Below are 5,000 nucleotides of genomic sequence, written 5' to 3' on the forward strand. Positions count from 1 at the left end.
AAACTCTATACGCCTATCTGAAAGTTAATGCAATTTATAATAGAACGGGTGTCTGTAAAATAAGAGTTTATTAATTTAGTAATTATTCGGACAAGAAGAGAGCTTGTTGGGGAGTTGCTTTTAAATATTTCTCTATTTTATTTTTTGAATGATTCAATACTATCGCTGTTCACAATTTCTGCAGGAAGTTTATTCCATATATTTACTATACGATTAAAGAAAAAAAGTTTGGCTCCGTGGAATTTAAAACGTTTGGGTATAATCTTGAATCCATTATTTCTTGTTAGGTTAGAATGATCAATGGTAAAATATTTATGTGCATCAATGTTACTATATCCTTTGGAAATTTTGAACACTTCAATTAGGTCTCCTCTTATCCTGCGCTTTGTTAAACTAATTAGGTTTAGTTCTTCCAGTCGTTCCTCATACGGCTTATTGCGCAATCTTGGAATCATCTTTGTGACTCTGCGCTGTATCTTTTCTAGTTTTTCAATGTCTTTTTTGTAATATGGTGACCAGAACTGTACACAGTATTCTAGATGAGGGCGCACCATTGAGTCATATAAGGCAAGTATAACCTTTTCTGATTTAAATTCAAAGGTTCTTCCAATGAACCCTACTAATTCATTTGGCGTCTTTATTTATTTGCCGTCACAACGACACCAAGATCTTTTTCTTTTTCAGCGCTTGACAGTGGCATGTTATTCATTACAAATCTCGCCTGAACATTGTTGCTTCCGATGTGTAGAGGAGGAGGAGGAGGAGGAGGAGGAGGAGGAGGAGGAGGAGGAGGAGGAGGAGGAGGAGGAGCTGAAGTTCAAGGTTTTCGCGAGGGGCAACACATTTTCAAGATGGGCAAAGCGAACCGTGTTGGAAGACTGAGCATCTTGTTTCCCGCGCCCTGGAAGACTGCGGCTGGAACGAGAGAGAGAGAGAGAGAGAGAGAGAGAGAGAGAGAGAGAGAGAGAGAGAGAGAGAGAGAGAGAGAGAGACGCTGACGTGGGTGCGGGAGAGAAACAGAGACAGCGGGGATCGTCTCTCGAGGCACGGCAGAGGAAAGGGAGGAGGTTAAATGGCGCGGAGTCATAGGGGAGCGACTCTTGGGAATATGGGAAGAGGAGGGAAGAGGAGGGAAGAGGACCGCACTGAGAGGTAACGAGGGAGACAGGGACGCGGAGGTGGCGAGTTAGTGGACGAGAGAGAGAGAGAGAGAGAGAGAGAGAGAGAGAGAGAGAGAGAGAGAGAGAGAGAGAGAGAGAGAGAGAGAGAGGCCGCAGTGGGATGAAGGATGTAATGCGAAGGGTGAGGGAAGGGAGGCTGGGATAAAGAAGGGATAGCAGGGACGGTGAAGGGTTGAGGAAGGGTTGAAGAAAGGTTGAAGAAGGTACTGTACGTTGGCCCGGTAATGGAAGACGAGACAAGACGCCTGCTGTGTGTGTGTGTGTGGAGGGATGGGTATATATTATGCGGGCTGTACTCACAAACGCTCTGCTCTCTCACTATGGCTATTTCCAAAATGCCACAGAGATGATCAGCCGGGATCTCAGTACTGTTTCTCCATGTTATAATATAGAAATCTTGTTAATCTGTCACTTGAACCGTAAAAACACCCTTAAAAACCAGAGCACCCTCAATTAGAGCCTTTAGAATGTAATAGAGAAGAGACTCAGAAGTATTTCAGAATATGGGCTAAGACAGACGGCTGCTGTGTGGGCGCGTGAGTGTGTGTGTGGGTGAGCGAGGCGTCCTGCTGAGTGGCAAAATCGTTTGGAGCCTCTGGGGAGCAGGGAGGAGCAAGGCTTGAGAGGCTACTGACTTGTTTACGCGCTGGAAGACAAAGGCAACAAAACGAAGAGATGTCCGTCTCTTGCAATGGAGCTGCTGCAGGGAACACGCTCCAGGCTCCAGGCGATACTCACGTGTTGCCGCGGGATTAAGAAAGGGGGAAAAGATGAAATAAAAAGAGAGAGAGAGAAGAAAGGAAGGCAACATACAGCAAATGCCAGCAAGGAAAGGAGGCTCGGCTGACAACTTACCACTCCATAAGGCGAGGGGAGCGTGTTGGCTTGGGATTAGGAGAGGGAGAGGAAGAGAAAAGAAAGAGGAGAAAGGAAGGATATGGCAGAAACATGAGGATGACTGAGTGACAACGAGACGAGATTTGAGAGGAAAGAATAAAGCGTCCACTCACATCTCAAGGGAAAAGGAGAGAGAGAGAGAGAGAGAGAGAGAGAGAGAGAGAGAGAGAGAGAGAGAGAGAGAGAGAGAGAGAGAGAGAGAGAGAGAGAGAGAGAGAGAGAGAGAGAGAGAGAGAGAGAATATGGTAAAAACGAAACAACTGACTGACAACTTTCCGAGGTGAGATTTAGAAAGAACAAAACACACACACACACACACACACACACACACACACACACATGAAGAGAAAAGAACAGAGAGGAAAGAAGCACAGGATCTACCAGCCAAATGACTCTCGACTGCCTGACTCCGCATATTTCGACTAACAGAATGCGTCAGTTCCCTTACCCCCCTTCTCCTTGTCCCCCACACCCCGACCTCCTGTCTGTTGCTGTCACCGGCCGTCCGGAGAACACACAGGACTGCCACCGGGCCTTCGTGCAACATTAGTGACAGGACGTGACAGTGGCCGTGAGAGCAGTGTCCGCGGCAATGCAATACCGGCCTCTCTCCGACTCACCACCTGAACCCCGCCAAGCTGCTCCGAAACGCTTTTACTCTTTCACCACGACTATTTACTAAGGGCGCAGAGGTGATTAGCTTGATTTTAAAGACTGTTTCTCCTGTTTATAATGTAGAAATGTTGTTAATCTGTCACTAAAATCATAAAAAAACACTCTTAAAAAGCCGCTACTTCACTGCAACTACTTTCAAAGACTATTTATCCTGTTAATAATGCAGAAATGTTAATCGGTCACTAGAATCGCAGAAAAAAACACTTAAATACCTGTATCACCTCACCATAACTATATTCAAAGGCCACAGAGATGATTAGCCGGATTATGAAGACTTTTCCCCGTTAATAACAGAGTAATGTTGTTGATAAGTCACTGGAACCGTAATAAGAAAAATAAAAATAATAAAAATCCTTAAATACTCGTGTCATTTCAACTAAAGCCTCCTGTGTGTTTCAGAAGTCTTTTTTTACGCTCACCAGAAATTAATAACCTTCCCAGCCTGCCACGTGCATAGCCTGCTCTGGCCTGCACGTATAGGCGGCGATTCACGGGCACTGATCATCGCCTAGCTTGAGTTTTTTTTTTTTTTTTACCACCACAGCACCAGATAATTAAGTAATCAAGCCGTTACTTACTTTTCAATGAGCGAGGATGAAGGATCAGGCTACAGTTGATTGCTCGCTAATTCTTTCCTTTCCTCACCCTTCCGTGCCTCTGGTCAGCTTGGCAGGGCTTCCGTGGTCCGTTTTCTATTCTCCTTCTGCGTCTGTAGCCGTGTTCAGTGTCTCCCAGAAGCACTTATGTTCAAGCACATGGTTAACAAACGTCGTTATTGCATTGTTGTTGTCGTCCCTAGTAAACAGACGTGCTTCCTTTTCCTTCTTCAGTAAACACACGCACTTTTTTCTTCTTTTTCCAGCAAGTACACATAATCTCCTCCTTCCCCAGCAAACACTACACTATCCTCCCCTTCCCCAGTAATATAATACCCTCTTCTCTTCCTCCTTGTTGTCTCCAGCAATTCAAGCGGGTGCCACCAGATGTCTCACTGTCGAAGAAAACGTAAGCAGGGGTAACTTATGTAGATATTACTTACTTATCTACATATCGTCCCTCAATCTTTTCGGTTCTATACATTTTTTCTTCCTAATAAAATTCAAGTAGAATAATATGAAGTTACAGAAAAAATGACAAATTAATTGATGAAAAGCAAGAGGAAAATCTGACGTCAGAGAGAGATGATTTAGAAATATAAACAAAAAACACGAAAAAAAAAAAAAAACACACACACCAATTCCTGACCTCGATTCCCTCGTTGAAAAGGAAACAGGAAGAGAGAGAGAGAGAGAGAGAGAGAGAGAGAGAGAGAGAGAGAGAGAGAGAGAGAGAGAGAGAGAGAGAGAGAGAGAGAGAGAGAGAGAAAACGAAATGAACAAAAAATAAAAAAAGTAATAAAAAACGAAAAACGAAAAAAAAAAAAAAAAAAAAAAGCGGACGGGGGCCTGAGAGTATATTCACACGCCTACTCGTCGGTTTCCAGGGATTTGCAGACTCCTCATCCCTTCAGCTTTAACATTCATTGTATATTTGATCGTTTAATCCACGGCAGAATCTTCCTCTCCAATCCCAACATTAAAATCTAAGCGAGCGAATGTGAAGTGTCCGGGGCCTGTACAGAGAGAGAGAGAGAGAGAGAGAGAGAGAGAGAGAGAGAGAGAGAGAGAGAGAGAGAGAGAGAGAGAGAGAGACTCATCCAACCCTGCCCGCCTTAAACCATTACTACTGCAACTAATACACGGGGCAGTAACTTTTATCATCGTCTGGAGTCAACAAACACACACAGGCGTGATGGAGGGGGGGGGGGTGCACTCGTATGTGCGTGGCTGTCCCCTTGCCCCTTGCTTGAGTTCTGGCAGGAAGGGTGGTAACGCTGGGCACTTTTGGCGAAGGGAGTGTTTTGTGTTTGCCTGTACTGCTGAAGAAGGAGGAGGAGGAGGAGGAGGAGGAGGAGGAGGGTGCGAGCAAGTGATATTATTTTTGAGTGGTTTGTTTGTGAGTCGTTTGTTTCTCTCTCTTTTTCTCTCTTTCGGTTTGTTTATCTGTGGTGATTTTGTCTTTTATCTTATTTTCTTTTTCTTTTATCACTATCCTCTGTTTTCTTTCCGGCTTTCTTTTTTCAAGTGTTCATTTTTTATTGTTTTTTTTTCTTCTCTTTGTCTCTTAGTCCATTTATCTTCCTGCCTTTGTCTCTCTCTTTATCTGTTTCTCTTCACGTTCCTGTCTGTTTGGTTTCTGTCTTCCCGT

At 44.3% G+C, this 5,000-nt stretch overlaps 1 protein-coding gene and 1 long non-coding RNA gene across 4 annotated transcripts in view; one reads left to right on the plus strand and one right to left on the minus strand.

The window, feature by feature from the left end:
- LOC135103809 (uncharacterized) overlaps positions 1-3,744 on the minus strand; it is a 136,749-nt gene extending 133,005 nt beyond the window's left edge. Inside the window, exon 1 of the long non-coding RNA XR_010270206.1 lies at positions 3,332-3,744. This is a non-coding gene — a long non-coding RNA (uncharacterized LOC135103809). The remainder of the gene's footprint in view (positions 1-3,331) is intronic.
- Positions 1-5,000, plus strand: part of LOC135103807 (uncharacterized) — a 90,444-nt gene that overhangs the window by 63,558 nt on the left and 21,886 nt on the right. The window lies entirely within an intron of this gene.

This window comes from Scylla paramamosain, chromosome 9 (genome assembly GCF_035594125.1).
Source record: "Scylla paramamosain isolate STU-SP2022 chromosome 9, ASM3559412v1, whole genome shotgun sequence".
NCBI lineage: Eukaryota > Metazoa > Arthropoda > Malacostraca > Decapoda > Portunidae > Scylla > Scylla paramamosain.